The sequence below is a fragment of the Thamnophis elegans genome, chromosome 9, assembly GCF_009769535.1.
Source record: "Thamnophis elegans isolate rThaEle1 chromosome 9, rThaEle1.pri, whole genome shotgun sequence".
NCBI classification, from domain to species: Eukaryota; Metazoa; Chordata; class Lepidosauria; order Squamata; family Colubridae; genus Thamnophis; species Thamnophis elegans.
Genome location: NC_045549.1, coordinates 59,103,549 through 59,116,394, shown reverse-complemented (window position 1 = coordinate 59,116,394; position 12,846 = coordinate 59,103,549). Strand labels below are relative to the sequence as shown.

The 12,846-nt window shown below is 36.3% G+C and overlaps 1 protein-coding gene across 3 annotated transcripts in view; it reads right to left on the bottom strand.

Moving 5' to 3' along the window:
- The window catches only part of GRIA2 (glutamate ionotropic receptor AMPA type subunit 2), an 87,831-nt gene that overhangs the window by 73,316 nt on the left and 1,669 nt on the right, over positions 1-12,846 (bottom strand). The gene's annotated exons all lie outside the window — the stretch shown is intronic.

Here is a 12,846-nt window from a genome sequence, read left to right as displayed (position 1 = left end):
ACGGCAATGAGAGAACAGAACCCCATCTGACAACGCTTTATAAAGCAGCGGCTGTCAGGCAGCAACCAATCAGCGAGCCGCAAATCTCCTGCTTTTGCTCCTGCGGAACAACCAATCAGCAATGTCTTGTATGTGGCCACGTCTGCGAAGCAGCGGACACAACATGTTCTTTTTAATCTTGCAGTTTTCAAAATCTTTCAAAAGTTTCCTTTCTGGTCGCGGGGGGGGGGGGACGACTTTGTTTGCAACTAGATGCTGTTGGACTGCATCAGTTACTACATCAGTAAGCAATTTAAAATGTATTTATAATCAGGTAATTGGCCTGTAGTTGCCTTGTGCTGCTTTCTGTCTTTCAAAGCTGAGACGACATTTTAAAAAATGTCAGCAGATTTAAATGTTGTGCAAACCAATTCCAGTTGAATGGTAGGAAAAACTTTGTAAAAGTAAGAGCACTTTTAGCAATTACTACAGGAGCTGGCTGGTGGCTAGTTCCTTCTTCTTTGCAGGAATATGCGTGGCTGCAATTCCTATCCTGTCTTTGACTGCAATTCCTATCCTGAAGAGGGGGTTAGACTCTTCCAACTTCATGATTCTAACACACATCTTTATAATAAAAATGATAAGAATTTATCATGCAAGTATCATTTCCAAGTAGTTTAATCCTTACTGTCAGGCCTGCAATTATATTCCTGTTAGGATCTTTGGCCTGCCACACTTTCTGTTATTTCATTATGCTGTTTCATTAGTGTAGTTGGTGGGAGGGGGGAATAGAAAGGAGTAGGATTGTGGAATGTGTTGTCATTCTTTTCGAGAAGACCAAGGTCATCTTTTTTCTCTGCACCTTTGCACCTCACCGGAAGCAGCTGGGTCTAGATGCCAGCATGGAAGAAGAAGATTGGACCATGTGATGGATTGTGGGTGTGGGGACAAGATCATGAACTCTTAACTGGGTGGGATTCTGATGTAATTTCCAGAATTGGGATTTCACAGATGTGCTAAGATGTCTGCTTTATTAAATCGGAACTTTAAGGATCGTTTTGCCTTGGACTCTGATTTAACTCTACATGATACCTGGAATGCTGACATTTACACTGAAAACACAACCACAAATCACCTTTAAAAGGACCTTTTTCTTTAACAGTATTTCTAAGGTTCTGTTATGTCATTTCCTTTGCATCCATGAAGGAAGCAGTGAAACACATTCAGGACCATGATTTCTGGGATTTATTCCCTGTAAATATGTGTGTTGATTAAATGAAATGGAGTAAATTAAAGAAGTGATCATTTCTTAATGGCAAAACAAAGCAGAACACACAGAAATATGCTTTTAAAATATCTAGAACTGATGGAACCTTTTAAAAGATAACTTAACAGGAAAATGCAAAGCTTCACTTAGGATTACAATTTTATCAACAATTTTATAAGGTTTACTGAATATCTTAATAAAATATTATCACTTGCTAAAAAGCTCAGGAAATGGTTTTACTGATATTTTTGTAGTATTTGAAAAACACTTGGATATCTCATGGCACATTTACAAATATTTTTGTTAGCACTATTTGACAAAGCATTCTTAGCTTACAGCATCAAGGAAAATGCAAGGTCCTAATCAACCAAGCATGCAAGTGAAATTTGATCAGCTATTAAAATGAAACATAAGTGACCATCACTTAAAAATATAATTTAATTATATTTTAATTACATGTATATGTATTGAATCCAAAGATATATAGCAGCCTCACTAATGAGAATTAATTCAGTGAATATAGCAAAGATTCATTTGGAATTTAGTCCTATTGCACATTTTGACTAGGTTGTCACCAATATAGTTAAATTTATTTGCTATGGAAAAATGAATTTCACATAGTTTCTAAGTGAAGAAGCCTAATGGTTTCTTTTATCGTAAATCATTTGATATATTATAATATCACACTGAAAGTCAAAGAAACATGAGAAATCAAGATCACTTGCAGTGTTAATACCACTTATAATGCCTTGGTAAGGCCACACTTGGAATACTGCATCCAGATTTGGTCGCCACGATGTAAAAAAGATGTGGAGACTCTAGAAAGGGTGCAGAGAAGAGCAACAAGGATGATTAGGGGACTGGAGAGTAAAACATATGAGGAATGGTTGCAGGAACTGGGTAGGTCTAGTTTGATTAAAAGAAGGACTAGGGAAGACATGATAGCAGTGTTCCAATATCTCAGGGGCTGCCAAAAAGAAGCTATTCTCCAAAGCACCTGAGGGTAGGACAAGAAGCAATTGGTGGAAACTAATCAATGAGAGAAGTAACTTAGAACTAAGAAATTTCCTGACAGTTGGAAGAATTAATCAGTGGAACGGCTTGCCTCCAGAAGTTGTGAATGCTCCAACACTGGAAGTCTTTAAGATGTTAGATAACCATTTTTCTGAAGTGGTGTAGGGTCTCCTGCCCAAGCAGAGGGTTGGACTACAAGACCTCCAAGGTTGCTTCCAATTCTGTTATTCTATTCTAAACGAAACAGTGGAGAACTATTTTGCTATTTGCAGAAAGCCATTGAAAAAGTTGTGTTTATCAACTAAGAATATTGACAATGTCATATTTTGCTCTGATATAGGAGATAATAATAAAATAAGGTGGTCACTGTCTCATAAGTGATCAAAGCACTTTTTATCCAATACTCATTGTGAATCACACACTCAATGCCTGTTCATGCCACAAGCATCTGGAGCAGGGGTGGGTTTCTTGCCCCGTTCCAACCGGTTCGGTTGGAACGGGGCCGGCGGCGTCCTCGTGCACGCGCGCAGTGCATGCATGCGTACTAGTGCCTGTGCGATGCTCCAGCTGCTCCTGGAGGATCGCACAGGCGCTGTATGCGTTCTGCGCATGCGTGGAAGCGCAGAACTCGTCAAAACCGGGTAAGAAACGCGGGCGGGCTGGTGGATCCTTCGGCGTTCCCGGAAGTTACTTACTTCCGGGTTCGCCGACCAACCAGTTCGCGGGGACCGCCGCGAACCGCCTGAAACCCACCCCTGATCTGGAGGCATCATCACTGCATTTTTTCTTTGTATTAATTATCATATCCATGTTGCTTTTTCAAACAAAAGCAATGAAGAATGACAAATTGTGGAATGGTTTGTGGAAATAGCTCTAGATAAAAACCTTAAATTTTTGAATAAAATTAGAAAGTTATAGAAAGTCTGCATTGAAATTTATACAGCATGGAAGAATAAAGTGAACCAAAAAAGATTAGACTGAACGTGTGGTTATGCATATAATGAGCTTTATATAGCATTATGGGAGTAGAACTTTAGGACCAGTATTTTCTTATACAACTCCCATGCCTAGTTTTTGCAATGGCAGCAAAATAGCATTAAAAATGAGTACTTTTTTAAAATTTTACAAACTGCTATAGCCCATAAATTAGGAGATGTGATAGAATAGTATCTGAGTAACAAATCTTACCAAAAGGCATAAGCTTTCACAAGCTGAAGCCCACTTAGTTAGCTCCATGTAGTGGCTAAGATAAAGCGGGATTTAAATCTGGATGGCAGGAGTGGGAAAAGGGTAGATAGAGTGGCTATGAAGATATAGTTAAATACGATTATATGTGAGACATATATACAAATATCATAACAAAGAATATTTGCAATATGTTGAATAAACCCACTGTATTTGTTGAGGCCTTCTGCGATAGTTTGAAAGCTTTTCATGTAAGTTTAGCCATCTCTAGCAAAATTGTGCTGGTAAAGATTCTTTTTTTCCAGAATGATTCTTCTATGACAGTGATAGTTAACCTTTTTGACACTGAAAGCCGAAACTGGAGCATGCGCGCACTGGAACCCGGAAGAGAGCACTTGGCCAATGTACATGTACGTTGGACCACCTGTCCGGCGCGCATGCATGCAATGGAACCCAGAAGGAGCAGCCGGCAACGGCACGCATGCCCAAAAAGAAGGCTGTGCGTGCCACCTCTGGCACGCGTGGTAATATTTTAACCTAAGTGGAAATTACTTTATACTTTCTTTGATTCCTGATCTTAATCTTGAGTCCATTATAATGTGATGACATTGAACTGTAAGCTACCCAGAGTCACTTGATATTAGGATGGATGGCATATAAATTTAATAAATAAATAAAATTATTTTTTTCTAGGTAGAAGGATATTGCTGGCAGGTGATAGCATATATCATAATAGAGGAAGAATGTGTGATGTGATTAAATTTCTCATTGAACTGGAAATACTGAGAGTTATAGTCTTATCACATTTCTATGGAAGCACTAGATGAGAAGCACTAGATGCTTTAGATGCTGGTGGTGGTGGTAAGGATGGTGATAATTTATATACTGTCTGTTTATATAAATGCTCATGGTGTTTATAATATGTCACATAAAATACATAATTTACTAGCCTCTTCCAAAACATAACTATATTGTTTTCAATATACTTAAAATATTTTTTTTAATCTTAACCTTGGCTTATAATAAATACAGATATTTTCAGAAAATCACTATATTTCAAACAATCTAATGCAGTGTTTCTCAACCTTGGCCACTTGAAGATGTCTGGAGTTCAACTCCCAGAATTCCCCAGCCAGCATTCGCTGGCTGGGGAATTCTGGGAGCTGAAGTCCAGACATCTTCAAGTAGCCAAGGTTGAGAAACACTGGTCTAATGGCAAGTGGAGTCCTGAGTTGCAATTCTTAAACATACAGTAAATCTAAACCATAGAATTCTGTTCATGTTTATATAGGGCATTTATTTAAAGAGTCATTCTTAGTTGCATTACACCTGAAGTTACTTTAAAAAGTATTGCAAATGTCTCCTTATAAAACAAAATAATTTGTGAAACAAAAAGCAAATAGTACATTTAATACTTGAATAGCTTTGTTTTCTCAAGATGCACACTGTTTATAGTATTCCTCCAAGAACATTTATTCTAATAAAAATAATATATGGCAAACTGATGAAAAGGAATGAAAATTTGTCCAATATCTCTATTGTGGTCCTTTCTGCAGGGGGAAAAAATGGCTCTCATCAAAGAAAAATATACTCCAGGTGCAATTGTATAAAATACTATTAGATTGCAATCCTATAGTTCTTGGTATAGTGCTTCCTGAACTGTGTAATTACAATATTTAGTTTCAGTCTCTTTTGACTGAGACTTTGAACTCTGTAGTGAAAATATAACATCAGATCATCTATATCACTTTCTTGACAATTTCCAGGGTTGGGTATTTTCAAGGATAGTAAATTCCGTCCTTGGAAAGCCTCAGAGAAGGTAGTTGAGTTGAGTTGAGTTGAGTTTATTCAATTTGTATGCCGCCCTATTCCCGAGAGACTCAGGGCAGCTAACAATCAGAGGGGGAAGGGGTACAAAATAAGAATAAAAAGACAGACAATTTAAAAATACACAGCAGACGTAACCTCGGATGGGGCTGAAAGGTTCAACAGCCCCAGGCCTGCCGGAACAGCCAGGTCTTAACTGCTTTGCGGAAAGCCGGAAGGGTGGTAAGGGTCCGGATCTCAATGGGGAGATCATTCCAGAGGGCCGGAGCAGCCACAGAGAAGTCCCTCCCCCGGGGAGTTGCCAATCGACACTGGCTGGCAGATGGAATTCGGAGGACGCCTAGTCTGTGGGATCTAATAGGTCTATGGGAGGTAATTGGCAGGAGGCGGTCTCTCAAGTACCCAGGTCCGATACCATGTAGGGCTTTAAAAGTAACGACTAGCACCTTGAAGCGTGTCCGGAGACCAATGGGCAGCCAGTGCAGCTCGCGGAGGATAGGTGTAACGTGGGTGAACCGAGGCGCACCCACGATCGCTCGCACGGCTGCATTCTGGACAAGCTGAAGTCTCTGAATACTCTTCAAGGGCAGCCTTGAAGAGTATTCGGAGGGTAGGGTAGGTGCCAAGTAGTCTAGGGGAAGATAAGAATCTAAACTCTTAATCCCTCTCCTTTCTTACCCTGATGTGTTCTAGGAGTAAAGTTACACTGTCCTTGGAATGGTGTTTCTTTAAAACAGTAGTTAAACATTTAGAATAGCCAGATAAGAGAGATACAAACATTTTTCTCCCTTTATGTTTGCCCCAATGGACACCAGACCTCCCTGAAGGACTCCCTGACCTCTTTACTTGCATAAAGGTAGCAAAGGAATCTGCATGGAAGGCTGCAAATAGCTGCTCTCGCCAGCCCAATGCACTCTGGAGGCCTAGTGTTAATGAAGCTGAAAATACAGCTTCCATTTGCAATCGGCTACATCAGAAATGGTAGTATGTGAATTCTGGGAACAATAATCCTACACATTTGAAATGCATCGGATGGGGAACGTTTGCTACACATGCTTGCTTGGGAATGGTTTCCACTTAATTCACAATGGAGATGTATGTATCCAGTTTCACCGTAATAGTCTGAAAGAACAAATTCTGTAATGTCTAGGGAGAAGAAAATGAAGGCAGTAATATCCCTGTTTGTCTGTGGTAATTTCTAAAAAGTGTTATCTGTGCTTTCTACTCTCCAAATTTGTGCTAATTTAGAAATCTCAAAAAGGTCCAGAGAGTCAGAATTTAGATTTAGCTAAGTACCTAGCAAAGTGGCCCCTTATTAATATTTTGATCCCAATGTATTTAGGACTTTCACAGTACAAGCAAGTTCAGCAAGTCTGCAGAATTCTCAGAAGGTGTTTGCAAAAAGTGGGCTGAGGCCAGGGGGAGGCAAAAGCAATTAAGTTCCAGTAAAAGAAAATCTGTCTTTATTTTTATTTTTTTCTCAGAATGTCACATGGAACAATAGTTCCTGAGAGACTCTGGAGACAGAAATTTGAATTCTGGAAGGCCACATTGCCCAGAGATGGCAAATATAATTCATAAATAATGTCAAGCAGAAATGAATATATTGCAAAACTTTCTGTTCCCTTAAAATTATACCTGCCTTTCTGATCGCAGAAAGCATGGGAAACATTCGTGAGAAGTCTTGTGACTGATTCCTTGACATCATTTGAATACTGTAATTTATGCTTTTAATACACTTTTAGGACAAGTCTTAAAATATATCATCAACCATATTGCAGGTATATTCTATCTCCATCTCTCTCTTCCAGACCATCACATACAAGATTGGGGAGGGGGGGGGGGTTGCATGCTACATCTATTTCCATTGCTGAGCATAAGAGAGTGTGAGAACAATTGGTGCAGCCTTTCTGTTGTTAGGTCCATACTGCCATCTGGTGGACATCTTCCTGCCAGCACTGTTACAAACGAGTTCTATCACAATTCCCGGCCTGTATCTGTTTAAGTACAACCCCACCAAGTTAAGTGGATTTGTCTAATATTGGTGTAAAATGTAGCATTTAATATGATATATATTTGTCAACTGCAGTATCAGATCAAATAAATTTTTATTGCAGTAAAAGACCAAAGTAAATTGCACTATCTTGTCCTTAATTAAATATTTAATAATGCATACTTTTACATAATCATATTAAATTATTTACTTTTATCATTTGCTTCTTAATATGTAGTAATGATATTTATAAAACAAAGAGAAAAAATGTACGTTTGTCAACTATTAGGTCATTATTGGGTCACATTCAGCTCTCACGTACATTGAAATAACTGAATACCAGAGTTTATACTCAACTAATAATGCACTAATACTTCCTGGCTTTCTTTTGTAGAACATTTATTAACAACTATTACCATTTTTCACCTAACTGATATTTGTTGGATTATGTCCACTTCTCAAAAACATGTAAAAGACAAAGAACAATAGCAATTGGAAACCAATCTACTGGAGTTCACCAGGTGAGGATAACCAATATATTCATAGCGTCAAGTCTTCTCTTCTCTCTTCTTGCTGCATTCCACATAACTTTGCCCTTTCTTCCTTAATCTTTAGTCACAGCTACATTCAGAAGTAATGTATTTACCAGAAAGGAGGACAATCTAAATTATTACCACCACTATTCCTGCCAATAAAGATTGGATTGAAAAAAAGCTTATATTCTCCTTGAGTGTATTCTTTGCGAATAAAGGACCACGTGCATAAATATGATTATAGATTATCTGCAGGAAATTGTAGCCTTCCTTTAAGGTTTATACAATCCACAGAAAAATATGTGCTCTTTTGATTCCTATATATTCTGTTTTTATTTGATGATTTTACTTACTCACTTGCTTTCTGTTGCAATAATTTGAGCTATGAAAGGATACTACTAGCATAAGTTACTCAGTTATGAAATCGAATTTCTTAGCAACTTTAGAAAACAGTTGTGGCTCATTTTGGCATATATCATTTCAGGCCTATTATTAACAAACAGCTATATATTTGGGACTGTTGCATATCTGAGCCAAAAATGAAATCTACATGCTTTTCAGTAATGGTTAAAATTGTCATGTAAGCAAGTTTTGCATGATCCAGGGATTCATCTTCACCAATAGAAAATTAACTGGACACAATGGTTAAGATGCCACTTCTCAGATTTGACTTGGCAAATTTTTGAGAGTGATTTAGTAGTTTAAATCCCTTCTTATGTGGTATAGGATGTAATTGTGTGGAAAGTTCCAATGGGCACCAATTAGGTACAATGCCATGCAAATGTAAACCCCCCCTCCAAAACGCTCAATAATTTCTTCTCTGGGTTTACCTTGTTCATAACATTTAAGCTATACTAGAAACAATCTAAGGAAGGTGTAATTGTAATTACCTATTTATTTTCTTTTAAAGACATAGTTAGACAATGGAAAACTGTTAGATACATGAATTTATCTTCTACACCATCTTGTTCAAATATATTAATATTTTTATTGCTCCTACTTTAGTCAATATGCTACAATGAATACGTAAAAATATGTTTTCATTCCTCTGATGTCACACTATGATATAAAAATTATAATGAAGAGGCTGAGAATAAATTAATAGTCAAGAATCTTACTTTGTGTGACGTTTACCTCAGCATTTCAGTTATAGGGATTATTTTTCTTAGCCAAATGTTTTTACAAAGGCTGAAGGAAATCATTAATCGATAGTCATTAATTTATATGCAATTCTTTTTTAAAAGAAAAATCAACGTTACTATACTATATCATAATATATTTATAACATATTCTGTTATACGCATATTAGTATCTTAGGAAGCAATTATACAATATAAAGCTGGTTTTTATAAAGAGGTTTTACAATAGTCTTCAGCAAGATATTAAAAGATAAATAAACCATCCAACCCTGCGATGTTAATATCAAAATATTATATATTTCAATTGTATTTCCTAATCCAATCCAACTGTCCTGATCACTAACTAATATTATATTATGAAGATTCCAGACAATTATAAGTTAACTATATTTAAAACGTTAAAGTACTGCCAACAAATGAGAAACCTGTTAAGAAAGAAGGAACAAATCCATAATCTCAACCCAAACTAGAGATATGGCAGTCCATGGAGTATGCTTTAGTTTAATCAAGTAGATCTGCATATTTTTTCCTATTGCATTTAAAAGACAGTGACGGCAGAAGATGAAGTCATATATTGGGGACGGAATGATTTTTCTTACAATGCATATGCAAGCCTATATGTCACTCCAGGTGTCCCAACTTAAGCATTATTTGCCAATATATTTTGGGCATGCGTTCTATGTTACTATGTAGATCGATATCTTATACCAGGCTAATAGAGGTGAATATAGGAAGGAAACTTCATTCAAATGAATTTGCAAACACTATGTGATATACCTGAAAGGAAGATCTTTGGGTAAGTTCTGCCCACCAAGAGGCTAGGGAAGTGGGGGTTTGGGGCCAGGCCTCTTTGGTGGCTACCGTTACCATGTAACAACTTCTTTCTGAGGTCTGGTCAGACCCCCGTCTTCAGCCTCTTTAAACTTTTCTAAAATCAACTCTTCCCCTGAGCACTCAAGGCTTAATTTTGATGGCTGTGGTTTATTTTTTTTCTTACAAAGTATGAATTGTTGAGCATGTTATAAAAGTTCTATCGGGTTTTTTTCAACATGTTATTGATTTTTTTAGTGTGAAGCATCCAGATTTTTTTAAGCATGGGATAATATACAGATGATAATAATCTTTATTTTCCAGGATGAACTTATTTTATTTATTTATAGCTGCCCATTTCGTACTTGTTCTCATGTTAGTTTATCATTTATTTAATCTTTTCTATCTCATTCACCTTTTCCTCTCCTTTCTTCATTATCAAACTTCAATTCTTTGCATCTATATGACATGAAATGTCTTTTTCCTATGTCTTTTTCTGATTCTTCAGATCAGTCATTCTGAACAGAACAGAACAACAGAGTTGGAAGGGACCTTGGAGGTCTTCTAGTCCAACCCCCTGCCTAGGAAGGAAACCCTACACCACTTCAGACAAATACTAAAAATGGTAACTTTTAAATTAATACATTTCTGTATAAAACATCTGATTATATAATTAAATGTTTTATTTCTAATATTTTACCAAACTTTGATATTCATTAGAGATTCATCATCTCCCTATAAAATATATTATTATGGTTTAATTGTGACTTTCTTATTTATGTTGTGTATAGTTATTTATTTATTTATTTATTTGTTTGTTTTTTGTTTATTTATTTATTTATTAGACTTCTATACCACTTAATAGGGCTTTCAGCCCTATTAAGTAATGTCTTATTTATTAGTAAATGAGTTAATTTGTATTCAGTTGTAATGCTGGTTCATTAGAATCTTAATTTCAAAGCATTATGGCAGGTTAATTTAATTTGAATTATTTTTTTCACTCTGTGGTTAGTTGTATTTTGTTTCTTTAAAAGTCTTGTGTTTATTTTTATTTCAAAACTTTTATATTTCTCCATTTCCTGATTTTTCAAATTATATACTTAATTGTCCCTGGTGAACCCAGGGGATTTATTGATTCTTTTGATCTTGGCTATACCACATTTCTAAAAAGAGGTGGTAAGGATCATTCCTTCCTAGACATCTTTTTTTTGCCCTAAAAAGAGAGGAAAACAGATGAAGAAAATGTATTCTGCATATACCCAGAAGCCTTTGGGTTAAGTTCTATGCTTTTGGGGCCTATGCTTTTGAAATAAAGATAGATTTAAGACTTGACTCTTACCTGTAGTAATGGGCAATTAATCACAAAAATATAGGGCTGACTTAATAAATTCCTTTAATAAATATACCAAAAAATTAAAATAGCCCTGGATACCTGACCAACGATGAGAATAGTTATACATTTTCCTTTTGTCCAAAGGTTTTTCTGGAAGACTAAAATTCTCTCCTTCTCCCTCGGTCTCTCTCATCTCTCATAAAGAATTCAGAAAAACCTTTAACATTATCAATTTTGAAATGTGAAATTTCAGTGGTATTATACTATTTAATAATTAATACAAGGGATGAAAATTGGTATTGCCTACATAAGCCTACTCCACAATAAAATAGGCTTAAGATGAACTTGGCGATGTTTCTGCTATGACAGCTATTACATTCAATATGTTAATTTTCACTGCAGACAGCTGCATTTAAGTATAAGCTCTAACCCATGAAAGGGTAGAATATGCTTTTCCATCCACAGGGCAGATCATGGTTTTAGTTAGCATTTCAGAGTTAATTCATATGAGGAATTTGCTCTCTCAGAAGGTGACAAAATGCCAAAGTACATTTCTAATAATTCTACCTAGGACTTATTTTTCTACACAGGCCATCATGTAGAGAGTCAATCCAGTCACCATTCTCCAACTACATGACTTTTAAGGTGTTGTATTGATATTCTACAAATCTGTAATGTGGGTTTTGTATTCATTCAATTCGAGCCTAAAATTAGTCTGTAAGATCAGGAATCAACACTTTCTTGACCATTGTACTCCACTGAATACTGTAATAAGTTTAACAATGTCCAATTCAGTGGTGAACATCTTAAGAGATATGGTTAAACAATGAAGTGTAATAAAGGACACATTTCTGCAGGTAAATAACTAAGTGAAAAGAAAATGAAATAATGACAAGGGTTGTTAGTTTGGTAGTAGCAGCTACAATAATTTGTTGTTCTATCATCTATCCCCTAAATAAATGTTATTTTTCAATTAAGGCGTGGATAAAAAAACTGAAAGCTTAACAACAACAACATAAACCCAAGCAATTTTGGGTTTGCTTTATTTTTGTTAGATGATCTTTCAATATCTACACCATTTCTTTTGCTGAAGCCTCCTGGAAATGTACTTATTTATTAATTAGATATATATACCACCTCTTAACTCATGGTGGCATATACATCACTCTTCCCTACCATTTTTTTTACTCACAACACATCTGCAAGGTACACTGGAATAAAAGGGAGTGCCTAGCTTAGTTATCAAGTGACCTTCTGTAGAAGCCAATGGATTCGAACCAACCTTATACAAGAAGAATATCAAATTAAGCAGGAGGAGGAAGACTGTGTCATATGTTTATTCTGGATATGCTAAAGATTCATTGAAGATATGCCAAGCAAGACCACTATTCCAGTTATCCTCATTCTAGCAGCATTACTATATAGGAAGAGACATTTCTACCCCGAATTCAGAAACCTTAGTGCCTTATATTCATTTCTTTCCTCCCAAAATCAAGAGAGAGCTCCTTAAAGTGATGTGATTTATTGAGAAAGAGATAGGGGCAGTATAATTCTAAAATGGTAAAATTGCAAAAAGGAAAATGGCTGATCAGTATTTCTGCAGCTATTGCTTTTCAGAGCAATAATCCAGCTGCAGCTTTTGGTTGCTTCCTCTAGCACTCTCCTTCCACGTATTTTCTTCCAAACCAAGCAAGATGTCCAAGGTTTGAAAGAGGCATAGGGATAATTATGTTTTTAGCATGCATCCTACATGGAATCTTGCTCCT